The sequence below is a fragment of the Xenopus laevis genome, chromosome 6S, assembly GCF_017654675.1.
Source record: "Xenopus laevis strain J_2021 chromosome 6S, Xenopus_laevis_v10.1, whole genome shotgun sequence".
NCBI lineage: Eukaryota > Metazoa > Chordata > Amphibia > Anura > Pipidae > Xenopus > Xenopus laevis.
The window spans coordinates 23,694,626-23,711,555 of record NC_054382.1 but is presented as its reverse complement, the minus strand read 5'-3'; the positions used below and the strand labels follow the sequence as shown (position 1 = coordinate 23,711,555).

General features: G+C 38.0%; 1 pseudogene; it reads right to left on the bottom strand.

Annotated features, from left to right (window-relative positions):
- On the bottom strand, positions 1 to 2,603 carry LOC108719671 (annotated as a pseudogene).
- Between the last annotated feature and the right edge of the window lie 14,327 nt (positions 2,604 to 16,930).

The following is a 16,930-nucleotide window of genomic DNA, read 5'->3' as shown; positions in this document are numbered from 1 at the left end:
TCAGCTCTTGGGATTCCTTTCCCATCCTTGATGTATCTTTGTAATTCTCTTATCCACGCATGGAAGGATAATGATTAACTTCAGAGCAAGCACTGTACATGGAATAATGAGGGCAATGACAAATGCTGGGGGGGAGATACCATTTGTAAAATGGTCCATAGATAAACCTGTCTCCTCCATACACAAGGGTGTGGGGCGCGCACAGAACCAAGGTAAGGTATCCAAGCTTCGACTGCAAATACACAAGAGAAATCCAGTTAGCAATAACTATAAAAAGGTAGCCTCGCAGAGCTTTACTATTTCTGCCTTGTAATATATCTTTAATGTGATCAAGTTCTAGTAACTCATAACAACCAGGTGTTTGTAATTCATACAACCTTGCAGTGTAACATATTTATGTTTACATCTTCCACATATTGTAGAAGTAGTTAAAAACATATTTGAGTAGGGTTTATTGTGTAGATATGGGCAACCCCATGTTATGACTGCTCTCTGTCGGTAGTTCATGCATTTTTAAAGACACCTCTATATTCATAGCAAGTTATGTTAAAGGTTATTTGTGCCTTTTCATTAATTAGATGGACTTATATTATTTTAAGCCACTTATTGGTTGACCTTCTGTATTCAGTATGTTTTTTTGCATTTGCTACCAATCCTTGCTATACTATAGCTAACCTTATTAGTAGCTGTATTACTTGTATTACAATCAGATATTAATCATATTGTATATCCAGTAAATGAGAAACATATGAAGCTATGGAAGATATACAGTATTTTCTGTAGGTGTTGTAGCCTTGTTTCATCATCTTGCTCATTTACTTGGACAAAACGGAACTCTCTCCAGTTGACTGCATTGCTTACTGAGGGCAGGGAGGTGATACCCAGCAACACATAAAAGAAAAATCCAAGAATACCCAAGGCAACGTATGAGTTAGACAACCAAGCATGGCAATTTAAAAATTCATAGGTGTTATTCGTTTTAATCGGCAAGAAAACAATATAGGGGTCTGTTTACTAAAGCAAAATAAAAATATTCGCACAAAACATAGACAAATTTGTCGCCAAATATGTTTTCGCCAGTTTACTAACCTGCGGTAAATATAAATTTGCAAATTTTCTTGCGCAAAAATATGTTTTCACCAGTTAATCGCATTCGCTGAAAATAACGCTACGTACACATCAACGCCTGGTTTACTAAACAGCGAAATTTGCTAAATTTACGCAAGAATATTCACAACATTTTACCACCACCTATGTAGTGGCGTAAAAGTATTTTTTCACCAGAAAATTCTCAAGGGGCAGGAAATATCCCATAATACTTTTTTTTTACCCATCATTCTTTGCTGACAAGAGAGAGAGATCTGTAGCTATTGCTGACAGGATGTTTTGGCTTCTGCTTCTATCTGGTGCAACAGCAGTAGTTTCAGCTCAGAGATGTATTATTGGCAGCGACATCACAGTCCAAGGATTCGCCAGCCTCTACACTTTTTATGGTTTCATTGTGATTGGCTACATTAAACTCCAAATGAAAACCCAGCATCCATACACACACCCCTCCCTACTTTCACATAAATTCTATATACCCATACCTATACTTACTATAGACTAGAACACTGCCACCTTGAACAATACCCATCTGAAACTCTGCCACTTCCAAGCATTTTTTCAAGATACAATTCTGTTCTAGTCAGATCTGTAGGATAGGTTAAAAACTGCAAAAATTGCAAGCATTATTTAAAATGTTGTTTTTGTGAATGTGTAGCACTGCTCTCAATGTAAAATCATTGGCTTGTGAATATGACCGCTCATTATCTCTAAGCAAAGGTTAGCGTCAACATCTGCTCTGAAGCTTCGTTAAACATTTTGTTGCAAAAAATGCTTTGCAATCGCATTTTTTGCAACAAAATGTTTAACGAAGCTTCAGAGCAGATGATGACGCTAAACTTTGCTTAGAGATAATGAGCGATGTAATATTCAACAGCAAATTAATTTTATTACATACACTGGGCATGTTTGCAAAAGCAATTTGGTCGCAAACATTGCGAGGAAGTTGTTTAGATCTGTAATCTCAACAATGGTCCACATAGCTTTACTGTGATCCTAATATAGCCCTTTATTGTGTTTGGCCTAAAGTCAACCAATATATTACTCATTATAATGCAAATAAACAACTCTAAAACTGAAAAAGAAGATATTCTTGCTGCCATAACTTATGAACCAACTACACATTGTAATAAGATGCCTGCTTGCATCCAAAGCCCCAGACTGCAGAACCTGTGCCGATATAGTATTAAATCCCTTTACTACTTTGGCTTCAGGTATCATCCTGGCAAGATATTCAGCAATATTTTGAGGTTATTGCTGACATCCACTAACACTTTACCATTCAGGTCTTAGTGCTCCCTGTGGATGGCTAAAATAATAATGGAGGTTCTCTGTGCAGCTCTTGAATGGCTAAAAACCTCTGCCCCTTTAGGGGTTAGGCTAGACAACTGACTTCCATAAATAACAGAAGGACCAGACTGATGTAATTTCAACCCTAGGGAGCATCCAAAATCTCCAGTGCCAAAAATGCAAATAGTGTCAGTCTTCTTGGCCTCCATTGTGCAAAGAGGTATAAAGTGATGAGAAATGTCTATCATCTGAAATAGATGTTAAGTCATTACATGACACAGATATCTGATAAATATGTATTGTGGTTGTATTATTCATTAAAGAGAATGGCGTTAACCTGTTAAACTAGAAGAACAAAGACTGAATTCTAAGAGCCTCAGACTTCAGCGGAACATCCTCTCTTTGGTGTGTAGATTTGATGTAAATTTATCTGGACAGATTAAAAATGAGATGCCTGTCCATTTCTGCATTTCGCTGATATGGAGCATGAAGGAGTCTGTAAACATTAAAGGGTAGCTATCTCGAAAATGAAAATTTAATATAAGCTTCAGCATATTAAAATAAGAAGTTTTCTAAATACAATTAAAAATTATGTAGTGTTTCTGAAATAATCAAGTTCATCTTCACTATCCCTCTCTCAGCATCTGTTTCTCTTCATTCTGTCTTCATGCAGGAGTTGGGTGTCAGATATTCATTGACAGTTAGATCCAATATATCTCATAGAGGGCTCCTTTTGCCTAGAAGATGTATTAGAGCTCACTCTATTAAAATCACCAGACTTCATGTCTCTCTACATGCAGGATTTGTGCAAAAAGACAGTTATTTTGTTAGATTTTGTTTGTACTGGAATCAGTTATTTGAGTGAGCTCTAATTCATCTGCTAGGAAAGGAAACCCCCCTATATGATATAATGGATCTAACTGTGAATGATTATCTGACACCCAACTCCTACATGAAGACAGAATGAAGAGAAACAGATGCTGAGAGAGGAATATTGATAAACTCGATTATTATTTCAGAAACAGTACAAAATATTTAATTGATTGCATTTACAAAGTTTCTTATTTCAGTATGAGGAAGTTTATATTAAATGTTCATTTTCGCGATAGTTCCCCTTTAAGGAAGGGCCACGCTTTTGGAATAATGACAGTCTACTTATTAGATTGTGTTGCCTTCTACAGTGCCAGTCATAAGATATGGATTTATTTGGGATTTCAAAGTGCTTAATCCTCTGTAGACTAGGCTGTACTTCATTTAGGTAATTAATGTTGGAACCCAGCCCAGAGGTTTATTTGTACATGTTTCAAGAACCTCTTTCACAACCATCATCATAAGAGGCAAGTTCAAGTCTAGTCCTTGGCTTCACGCCCTGAATGAAGAGAGTGCTGGCATTTTGTTTACTAAAACATGAAGGTACGTCCATGAAGGCAAGTGCAGGGTGAAAAGTGCAATTTTTAGATTTGATAAAGGTTTTGGACCTATTATCCGGAATTATCGGGACCTGGGGCTTTCTGGATAAAGGGTCTTTCTGTAATTTGGATCTTCACACCTTAAGTCTTCTAGAAAATCATGTAAACATTAAATAAACCCAATAGGCTGGTTTTGCTTCCAATAAGGATTAATTATATCTTAGTTGGGATCAAGTACAAGCTACTGTTTTATTACTACAGAGAAAAAGGAAATCATTTTTAAAACTTTGGATTATTTGATTATAATGGAGTCTATGGGAGACGGCCTTTCCGTAACTCGTAACTTTCTGGAAAATGGGTTTCCGGATAACGGATCCCATACCTGTACAAATCAAATGCAAGTTTCATCAAAGCATATTCAGATGCATCTCTTATAAAACATGCATTCAAGACAGTATTTGTATCTGATTAACTAGGTGCAAATTTGGGGTTCCTATTGGTGCTGTGGGAACTTTGGAGCTACTGCCAGGGTGGTGTTAGCTCAATAGTTTATCATCAGCAGCAATGGGCAGGATGGATGCATTGACAACCATGTGTAAGTGCAGGAGCAACTTTAGATGAAAGTAACTTAATTAAATGCATTAATATGGACTCTCCAATATATCCATTTTAGAGCTCCCACATGTGCAATCACTCCCATGCTAGTTTGCATTCAGACAATTCGAGTTTAGCTGAAATACCTACAAACATTTTTAATGTAATGCAAATATTGCCTTAGTATATGTGATAAAGCTGATTTGCAGATACTATTGAATTCCATGGAAATCATTGCATTGCTAATAAAATACAATTTTGACAATAGCACACAATTTGTCCTTATGCTTATAGCATACTTTGCTAGTGCAGTAATATAAATATCAGTCTTAGGAAGCCATGCTACGGCAAAGGCAGACAATGTACTAGAGAAGCTATTTTTTCTGTACAAATAAAATCCTTGTAGTTTTGACCTAAGATTTAAAAGTTCTTGGTCAGTGTATGGCCAAAGCACACAAACCTTGTCGAGTAAGAACAGAACTTTTATGAAATATACAAAATAAATAAAATGGTCAGCCAATTCTTGAATGAATTATAATATTTGACTTCAAATGTGAATCTCTTCTCTCATAACTTTGCTGAAATACCACAGCTACAGTACAATTGTTAGTGTTAGGAGAGTTTCTAACTTGGATGCATCAAACCATTAATCTTGGTTTATTTACATGTGTGTGTTTATGAATCCAGGAAAGCCACTACAAAGTGTAGCATTAGCTACTTTTGACCAAACCTGGCTTATGGGGGTTCTGCCGAATCCTGGGGAATGGATTTGGTGAAATCTGAATCCTCTATGGAGCTGGAAATTACTGGCCTGCTGAAGTAAAATATTCATGAGTGTGTGCACAAACTGACAATTTTTTTACTGTTGTATAGGGTCGGCCAGGCTCTTGGATTCGTCTGAAATCTGCAAAAAAAAAAAGCTCAGATTCGTCTGAATCCAGAACCGAATCCAGGATTCCATGCATTCCTAGATACAAGAGGGGTCATTTACAGCAAACACACTCACAGTCAGTTGAAGGTTCTTGACTTCCCTGCCTTCCTTCTGCCTCCTGTTCCAACTTTTATGCAGATGCACCCACTGAGGCCGAGGAACCCAGGAGCTACCACCACCACCATTGAACTAGACGATAGCTCCAGGATTCCCACAGTGGCCTGTGTCAATCTCTGTAGCGAGTTGCAACAAAAGCATGTGACAAACACATTATTCTCACACCGAACATCGGATATAACACCAGACGAGCTTAGAAAATGTTTGATTGCATTTCTGTTGAAGCGTGATCACCACAGCATCAATTTTGAAGCATCCTCTGCAAATTACATAACAATTCTCCATTGTGGGCAAAAAAAAATTCTGATTGAATTTTATATTGCACTTTGCAAGCTGCACATAGGGGCAGATTTACTAAAGGGCAAAGTGACTAACATTAGCGAAAATTCGTCAGCGTGAAGTCATTTCGTTACTTTGCCGATTTACTAATGGGTGCAGGTGTAACTTCGCTAGCGAAAGATATAGAATCTAGCTGTAATTCGCTCCCTTACGCTTGGAAAAGTAAGAAAAGAAAACTCACAAGCCCTGTGGGCTCTGAGCAGCTAAGAAGCTAAGTTTAGGGATCGTCGCAAATTATCAAGCAGAAAATGAGATTGGCCTGTAATAAGCCAACCTCATTTTGGCTGATGCATCCGACAGTCGGATCGAATCGGATCAACGCTGCGACACCATGCGACAATTCTATCTCTTACCTTTATTTTTGTTGCATGCGTTTTGTCCCAGCGCGTCGGATGGCGACAAAATCGCTCGTGGAGTCCTACCCTAAATGTATTTTTGATGCATTGTGCGATTACCAAAGTGATTTTTAGTAATCTGCCCATTAATAATAAGGATTGTCTAGAAGGTGGGCTAAACTAAGCACTTTGCTTAACACCTCTTTGTTTTTATCTCTTTTTCCTATAACAGACACAGACATTTTTAACAAAAACTTTTTTGCAGTCTCCACTTGTCATTCCCTCAATATCCGACTGTGTAATGATTATTTTGGAGATCAGAGAAAGGAATTTTGGATCCCGTATACGTGTGTGTTCTGACTCGTTAGGTGGGACAATTGCTTCTCAGGTGAATGCAGTGCAATAAAGCAGTCTGCACAAAGCATTGGGCTGAATAGAGCAGTATCAGATTATTTCATGCATTAGATCAAAGTTTATATACAAGAATGAACGCTTAATTGTGTTTACTTAAGCCATGGCAATGACTTAAAAACCTACAGAAACCTTGTGCCGAGGGCATGGATATTTCTTTAACCCAATGTATGACAGATTATGTTCTCTGCTTGATCTTTACCACTGAAAAAGCGAAATAACTGAAGCCAATTTCATATTGTAGAATAATAATCTTAAAGGGGAACTATTGCAAAAATGAAAATTTGATATTAGCTTCAGCATACTGAAATAAGAAACTTTCTAAATACAATCAATTAAATATTTTGTACAATTTCTGAAATGGTCAAGTTCATCTTCACTATCCCTCTCTCAGCATCTGTTTCTCTTCATTCTGTCTTCATTCAGAAGTTCGGTGTCAAATGAATGATCCAGTATATTTCATAGGAGGGCTCCTTTTACCTGGAAGACTTTTTAGAGCTCACTCTATTAAAATCACCAGAAATCCTGTCCCTCTACATGCAGAATTTGTGCAAAATGCAGTTATATTTTTTTCAGGGGAGCTGTGGAGCTACCGCCACATTCTGACTAGATGCCAGCTCCAGGCTTCCCTTTGCACCATGTCAATAGGAGCAGCAGAATTTTGCCTAAAGAATCAATCGCAGATCTCACTTGTACACGGACAACGGAAATGATGCCAGGGACAAATTGGCACAACTGCACCTGATTTGTGATGAAGTGCATACACAGTTCCATTTTGCTGAATTGAATGCTATTGAAGCAAGAAAATCACCTGATTGTGTCTGCTATGATGGCAGAATTCTGGGAATAAACACTGCATTGTGGAGAAAAAATAAAATAAATTCGCCAGCGACAGTTTCGCAGGCAGAGCAACACTTTGCCAGGCAAAAATTCGCTCATACAACGCTAATTCACTAACATGCGTAGTTGCGTCCAGGGCAGGGAACACTGGCGAAGTGTTAATTTGGCAAGCAGAGCGAAGTTGCACTAGCGTTGGCTAATTTGCATACGGCGGGAATTTAAAGTTGAATGGACGTATATGTTGCAGCAAATACATTACACTACACAAGCCCAGGAAACCTTAATAAAAAAGAGTTGTTATAATTCCCTACACATGAGCCCAGTGTATAGTTTATGTGCCATATGTTAGGAAATGTAGGGGGGAAGTTGGTTACCCCCAAAAATATTTTACTCTCTTTCTCCCTGAAAAAAGTAAAAGACGACAGCGTTTTTTGGGAAATTTTCAACTAAATTTTGAGGAAGTCCTAACTACTCTATTGCACTTCACCTGGTCTGAGATGATGAAGGCAAGTCTGGTGCAAGAGGTTACGTTCAATAAAATCTGCATCTTAGTGAATTTGCGCAGTTACGTCCCTTCTGCAGAGCGCAACTTTGCCTGGCGATTGAGTGTGAATGAGTGTCAGCGTTAGTCACTTCAACCTTTAGTAAATTTGCCCCATAGTTTGGTTGTAGTTACAAACTAATAAAAATAAATTGATACCAAAGGTTTGGGTTCTCCATGCTATTTAATCTCTCTCCAGTATATAATCCTGTTACTTTGCACATCTTAATAGTTTCCTATTCTTATTTCCGTAAATAAGTGATTCTGATAAGTATCTAATCTACAAGATGGTATCATTTATTTGTTGGTACAGCTTTAAAGGTTAATATATTACACAAAGAACTGACTAAGTATAGGATCCATTATCTGGAAATTAAACAGAAAGCTCAAAATTATGGAAAGGCTGTCTCCCATTATAATCAATTAATACTAATTTTTAAAAATTATTTATTTTTTCACTGTGATCCCAACTATAAACTAAAGTAAATCCTTATTGAAGGAAAAACGGTCATATTGGATTTATTTAGTATTAAATAATTTTTTAGCAGCCTTTAGGTATGGAGATCCAAATTACAGAAAGCTTCCTTAACTGGAAAACCCCGGGTCCCGAGCATTCTGAATAATAGATCATTTGTATTCACTCTCCATGCATGATTTTATGCATGCCTCTATACTCTCAGTTAACAACCTATTCCTTTTCGAAGACAAACTCTGTGAAAATAAATTCTTTTATTAAGAAACACCTAAACCATACCTCTAACTGTCCAGTTTTTAGAGGGACAGTCCCTCTTTTGACAGCTCAACCCGCAGACCCTCGTTTGTACTGGAAAGTCCTGTTTTTCTCTGCACTGAATAGCCAGAAAAAGAAACAACGTTTCTAACTTAACTGCCAAACTTTGTAAAATGAACATGGTAATTAGGGGGTGTGGCCACAAAAATGGGAGTGGTCAAACAAATCTTCGCAACTTTTTTGTCCCTCTTTTTATTTCCAAAATGTTGGGAGGTATGCCTAAACTATACAGCATGGAGGTTAGCATTTTGTAACACCATGGTCAGTATTTATATACTGTACAGGTATACGACCTGTTATCCAGAATGCTCGGGACCAGGGGATTTCCGGATAATGGATATTTCATGTAAAATCATGTAAACATTAAATAAACCCAATTGGCTGTTTTTGCTTAAAATAAGGATTAATTATATCTTAGCTTGGATAAAGTGCAATGTACAGTTTTATTATTACAGAGAAAAAGGAAATCATTTTTAAAAATTTGAATAATTTGGATGAAATGGAGTCTATGGGAGATGGCCTTTCCGTAATTTGGAGCTTTTTGGATAACGGATCCCATACCTGTATTTCAAATGACTTTAGAAACACTATTCTTGCTTATAAGATTAAGAGGTTTCCTGTCTGGCAATTTCTCTAATGTACCTGGCATAGAGCTAAAAATGTTTCCGTGTACCTGGCATGCAGCTTAAATCTCTTTGTGTGACAGCAGCTTGTCTGTCTTCAGATGCTGCCAACTATTAATCTCTCTGCTATTTAAAAAAACTATACTGTAAAGAGCTGCTACCCTGCTAACAGTCTACTTCTTCTCCTGAAAACCTGTTCAAAGGCTTCCTGCTAACTCCCCCAAAACCTGTAAAGGTGGTGCTTCCAGTATAAAAAACCATTGCTTCAAAAAGAGCTAGAAGAGAAAGCTTTTATCAGGTGCTCATACAGTACAATGGCAAAATAAGTCCCTCTCGGGCTTTCACCACATACTGGGGAAATGTATGGAATCCTTCTGAAACCGCAGTCAAATGAGTAGGTCAAGGTAATGAGAGTGTATAGAAAAGAAACAAGCATTCAATCAAGACACAAATGCTGTGTGTAGTGATGGGCGAATAAATTCGGCAGGCACAAATTTGCGGTGAATTTCCGCATTTCTCCGCTGGCAAATAAATTCGCGAAACTGCCACGAAAATTTGCCGGCGTCCAAAAAATTTGGACGGGCGTCGGAAAAGTCATCATACACAAATTATAAAACATTGTATTCCAAAACTCAGTGAAGCATATGTAGTATTGTTATGTATTATCAGCATCAAATACTACTTCTGCTATAAGTCTTTCCTTCAGATGACTGGAATAGAACAGAAGAGGATCGGCACACAGGCATTCAAATTGCAGTGTTACCTGCTCGTTTATTTTGTGCGGACTGCAACGTTTCGGGGTCACGCCCCTTTGCTAAAAAGAAAGGTCCAATAGGAGCAGCGCCACTCCCATTGACTTCCATGGGACCTCAACTGTTTTTACTTGCCTAAGTTTTGTATTTAGTGGTTTTTACACTTTATAAGAAATGTTTAAAAAAAAATAGTTTTTAGAGAAAAAAAAATTGATTTGTGAAAAATTAGAAATTCAAATGCACCTATAAACACCTTAATGCACATGACTTGGAGCAGAAGGTGGGATTGACTCAACTGCTTGGGGGTTATCTTGTTTTTGGAATCTGGTCTTGTACCAAATAGGCTTCTCAGTGATTTGTGGCCTCAATTTAGAGTTTTACAATAATAGCATTGCTAAAGTTTTTAAAGAATTCAGAAAGGAGTGAATGGTGTCTGCAGTGTCAGGCTGGGATGCCAGAGGACCACGAGAAAACTTAGACCATAGGCCCACTTTCCAAGCTATTATTAATATGCAATAATTATTATATGCAATTATTCCTCCTCTCCTTACTCAGTCTCTTTATTCTCCTATTCATTATATATCTACTTACTATAATCTTCCATTATTAAGCATTTTTTCCCATAATGAAAAAAGGCATGACCATGAAATAGGCCAAATGTTTAGAAGCAAGAGAGACCCACTGACACTTGGGCCCTCTGGGAGTTTTCTTGGTATCCCGGTGGGCCAGTCTGACACTGGGTGTCTGTGTCATGGTTAATGTTTCAAAACGCTTCTATTGCTTCCTTCGTTATTGTATTTGTATTTGTTTTACATGTTACCAGACTGGATTGACTGATAGGTGAGTATTTTTGGTTTTGTGGGGGAGTGTTATTGGTAGTTGAAGGGGAACATGGTCAAATATGCCTCTTGGTAGGTATTTAACCTTTGTACCGTAGGGGGCTATTGATGTATTTACAGGGCCTGATTTCCACCCGCACTACCCCCTCCCCGGTCTGGAAGCTCATGCGCGCATAAGCGCCGGTGAAATGGGGACGCTCATCTCCCCATGAAGCAGCTGGTGGTATGCTGCCCCTAGGTTTGCTGCTCTCCCAGGGTCAATCAAGGCTAAGGAGGTTATTAATATAGAGAGCTGGGTAGTATCCACTATCCATAGAAGCTGTTTGTCTGCAGAGACTATCCAGAGTTGGGGATAGAACTTTGTTGAAGTCACCTGATACTACAATCAGGTTGTGGGGATATTGTGCTATTAAATTTGAGAGTATATAGATGACCTCTGTGTCAAACTGGGGGGGGGGGGGTGAAGAAGTCCCTAACATGAGTAAAAATAAAAGTGTAAAAAATATCTGCTCCTGGGATAATAATGGATATACCAAATGAATGTTATGAGGTAACATGGTGGGTGCAGCCAGCTCATGGCTTCTCAAGGCCAAAACTTCATTTAAAAGGGTTTCTTGGGGAGTCATTTAAAAGGGTTTCTTGAAAAAATGTAATAGAGATTATAAAGTTATATAAAGTCGATTTTTTAAAAATCCAAGACAAATCTAGGTTTGATGGGGTAGTTGAGTTCCCTCACATTCCATATCATCCTCTGTTAAAGTCAATGGAAAAAAATCAAGGGACAAGTAAATTCCAGTGGAAGTTCATTTGGAAAAAAAACACATGAAAAAGTGTGATGGTTAAAACCATACTTTTATTTGAAGGGGCTGATTACTTTTATGCAAGATTTATACATAGAGGTAAGTGATCGCTGAAAATGCATAAACAGCTTTATAAGTATGCCATTTGCTAAGCAGCGATGCCTGGTGATGTGTGATATATTTGGTCCCTGTTTTTATACATAGCATGATGATTAGGCCCCTAAGTTTAGATGCCTTGAAAGGAATCACCGTAGCCATGACCAGCCCCCGGCATGCAGCTAGGTATTGAACTGCTTTAGCTTTTTGAAGAAGTATTTATTTCCCATCTGCTTGTACCCACCAGCTGTCGCTGAACTTCCACAGAATTGTCTGTGTAGATGAAAATTAAAGCTGATTGGAACCATAGGGGGGTTTTGTCCTTGCCAGGGCCAGTATTTTATGTTTGTCCACGGCATTAAAAAGCTTGGCAATCAGGGGTCTAGGTGGAACACCTGGTGGGGACCAAAGAGTCTAATTTTCAGGGTTATTTCCTTCTGACAGCTCAGGGAATTCAACAAAGTGCATATTGCTGCACCATAGTCTATTCTCTAAGTCATTAGCTTCATTTCATCTGTTCTTGCATTGCTCGGAGCAATACAAGAGTCATTTATTGACCTGATTTCAGTTATAAAGTCTTGTACAGTAGGTTCTGTTGGTGGTGAAGAAGCTGGCAGGGACTGTGGTGCATTTTCTGCAAGGCCTGTCTCACTTGTACTTGAATTATATGTGGCTTGGCCCAATCCAGAACCATTTTGGTTCACTTCTCGGACAAATTTCTCCAGCTGGGCCACAGCCTTGGATGATATTTTTTTGCATGCTGCTTTGCATAAAGACCCTCAGGGGGTGTAGAAAGATCAGGATTTTAGCTTTGTCTGACAAAATTGGTGGCCAGACCATGTCCCACAATGGCCACATTTTTTTATTTATTATGCTGTCTGTAAGTCCATCTATGATTGTTACCCTTTAAATCTTTTATATAGGGATCATTGCACTCACACACATTGTTTCATGGCATCTATCTATCTATCTTTCTATCATCTATCTATCTATCTATCTATCTATCTATCTATCTATCTTTCTATCATCTATCCATATTTCTATTATCTATCTATCTATCTATCTATCCATCTATCTATCTATCTATCTATCTATCTATCTATCTATCTATCTATCTATCTATCTATCGATCTATCATCTCTCTCTCTCTCTCTATCTATCTATCATCTATCTATCATCTATCTGTCTGTCTATCTATCTATCTATCTATCTATCTATCTATCTATCTATCTATCTATCTATCTATCTATCTATCATCTATCTATCTATCTATCTATCTATCTATCTATTATCTATCTATCTATCTATCTATCTATCTATCTATCTATCTATCTATCTATCCTCTATCTGTCTGTCTGTCTGTCTGTCTGTCTATCTATTTATCTATCTATCTATCTATCTATCTATCTATCTATCTATCTATCTATCTATCTATCTATCTATCTATTATCTATCTATTATCTATCTATCTATCTATCTATCTATCTATCTATCTATCTATCTATCTATCTATCTATCTATCTATCTTTCTTTCTTTCTTTCTTCTTTCTATCATCTATCCATATTTCTCTCTGTCTATCTATATATCATCTATCACCTCCTTAACTTCACTCTCTCTCTCCCATCCATGGATAAATTCATATTTATCTTCTGTGACCTGATGACATTGCTTGGCCTCAGAGACTGTTTCAACACTGTTTTGCATCATTTCCTATCAAAATTTGGCCTACTGGGGAAATATTCATGTCTGAAATGCCTCACATCAAAAAACAGTAACACCATCTAAGTTTTAGTATTCTGACTGTTTTTTTCTTGGCAGTGGCTGGAACAATAGTTTTTGTACTAAGCCTGAAGAAAAACATGTGTTCCCGAGATATTGCATAATTTTCTAATTCTCGTTTTTGCAGGACTAAGAACATTATGTACAGCTGCTCCTTCACACTCTAGGGCAATCTTGTTACACATTAGAAAAAAAAGAGAGTTGCAATGCCCTGCGTTACATCTGCCTCAGTACATTTACACCATATTGCATTTTTATTTGTGTCCTGAATTATCTCATTAAACAATATTACAAAATACAGCCAGCTGTTTTTATTAGATATTTTTAAACTACATTTTTTTACAGGTCATAATTTTGGGCTGGTGTTACTAAGAACCATTATCACAAGTCATTTTAACCTAAAGCGATACTAACGCCTTCATTTAAAATTCATAGGAAGGTGTCAGTATTACTGGGTGAGTTTAGACGCCAACTTTTTTCCATTTATAAATGCACCCACGCTATTTCCCTGGTCCACTGCCAGTATTACTTACCTGACATGTTTATGTACATGCTAGGCACGTTGTGGTATGATGTTTCCATAGGCTTCAGCAGTACAGGTATTGGATCTGTAATGTGGAAACCCATCATCCAGAAAGCTCCAAATTATGGCAGCGACATCTCTCATATTTAAAACAAATAATTCACTTTTTTTTTTTAAAAAAAGTTCCTTTTTTCTCTGTAATAATAAAACATTACCTTGTACTTGATCCAAACTAAAACATAATCCTTTTCAGAGGCAAAACAATCTTATTGGGTTTATTTCATGTTTCAATGATTGTTTAGCTGACTTAAAGCATGGATAGCCAAAATACAGATATTTCTGTAAAAAAAACACCAGGAATAACAGTCTGTATAACAGGTCCCATACCTGTATTTTTTAATAAAATGTTTTAATTAGAAAGACCGCTCTGTCCCAGTCCAGCAAGACCAGAGGAAACAGAGCTGTGTTGGCAGTTTTCTGTCCACTTACCGAACTGCAGATATGGAGGTGGCATGGGGGTATTTATACACAGAAATATGTAGATCCAAGTGAATCAATGCAAACTAGAAATATTAAATGAGCTGACCCACCATGAGACATCAATAAAAGTGCAACTCCAAAGAGATTTGTTGAAATGCTTGGGAATTTATTCACAGTACACTAGTAAAACAAATAGAGACCCTTCCATTTTAGTAGTTTGGATTCTCCTATTCCAGAAACTACCTATAAATCCCCTTGCATTTATACTAAAATATTAGACTTCCTTCTATATTATCCCCCATGGTAATCACAGATTGCGTCTACTGATCTTTAAACAGAGACACAGGGGCAGATTCACTAACTGGCGAAAAGTCACCAGCAACCGATTCGCACCCATCGCTACACTTCGACAGGACGAAAATTAGCTTCGAAAATGCTAATTCACTAAAATGCGGAGTTTCGTCGTGGGGGGCCGAACGCTGGTGACTTTTCTGCTTGGTGCAAATTTGCTAGAGGTCTTGCGCTCAGGTTCATTTGCATACGGTGGGAAATTTAAAGTTGAATGGACGTCTTTATGTTATATGTTGCAGCAAATATATTACATTTCCACTGTTAATTACACATGTCCAGGGAATCTTAATAAAGAAAATATAGTTGTTATAATGCCCTACACATGAGCCCACTGTATAGTTTATGTTCTATATGTTAGAAAATGTGTGGGGGAAACCGGTTACCCAAAAGAATTTTTAAGGACTTTTGCAGGCTATCACTCTGAAAAAAGGAAAAGACACCGGCGTTTTTTAAACTTTGATGCTTTTTCCACTCACAAAATATGATGTAAGTAACAGAAGATTGATGAAGATCTATGACCTCGAGTCAGGGTCGGACTGGAGCCTTGGGGGCCCACCGGGGCTGCAAATGAAAGGCCCTCCTGGCAGTTCCAGGGGGCCCCCTCCCGAGCTCCAACTCCCTGGCCTGCCGCGCGCTGTTGGTGGACACGTTACGCAGACAAATCACTATGCTCCCGAATTCGCAGACACATCGCGCTGCTCGTGCATGTGCACATGTTTATTCCTTTATAGCACACCAGGGGCTGCGAAAGCAGTTCTGGGCCGGAGGGGGCCCATGAGGGCTGGGGCCCACTGGGTATTTTCCCGGTGTCCCGCCGGCCCAGTCCGACACTACCTCCAGTGCACTACAACTAGTCTGTGTTGGCGAAGACAAGTCTGGTGAAAAAGGTAACGTTCAGTAAAATCCGCATTTTAGTGAATTTGCCGAGTAACGTCCATTTGCCAGAGCGCGAATGAGCGATAGCGCCAATCTCTTTCGCTAACGAATTGGCACCTGCGCCCATTAATAAATCAGCGATGTCCCTTCAGGCAGTAACAATGGCGAATTTTTGCCAGCATTTGCCACTTCGTCCATTAGTAAATCTGCCCCACAATCTTTCGGAGATGATTTTGCCCAGTCATTGTTTTGTCTTGCATTTTGTTCCTGTTTTGCTGGCCAGCTCCTATTCATAGCTCTGCTTCTAGGCCACATGTACTGATTATCTCTGCTTATTTTCCTTTTCAGGGATCTATTAATTGCATCATTGAGTCACAGTAAACCTAATTGTCTTGCCAATTTATCCTTCGTTTTGCTTGTGGTATGAAGCTGGTTTTCTAGCAAGATGCCCACAATAAATTTGATTCATCATGAAGACATATTCATTCTCTGTAACCGCTTGCAGGAACCTAATTGTGTTGGTGAATGGGTTTTCACTCTAATTGCGAATGTACAAGACACTTATTTCCCAAGCCTAATGTTTTATGGAGAAAGAGAGAAGGGTAGCAGCAGGATTTAAAATATTTCAAATGGAAATATTTTCAAATGAAGAAGAAAATGAATAAAACATCACCCAGTCAAATATATAATTTTGTAATACTGATTCATTGATAGCTGGAATCCTATCAAACCATAGTAGGAATGGAGAACTCCAGCCATAATAATACAATATATCGGTCTGTTAATCACAAAAGCCATTGTGGAAATTGTAGTCTTGGGTATAGGAGAACCATTACCAAACATGTAGTTTTGCTGGAGTCAAATGAAACAAGACAGTATGCTGCTAGTTAGAAAGCCTCAATTTTTGTATAGTGGAATATTATCATTTAATAGTGATATTCCTTTTATTTGCTAAATCCTTCCCCTCCCTAATTTTGTGCACTGAGATTTCTTGAATTTCTTTTCTCCCCGAATCTCCAAAAATGTGTAAATACCATGAAAAACTCTTATACAAAAATTTACCAAATAAAAGTTGCTGATGTCCTATAAAGTCAATGGGAGCTGTGCTG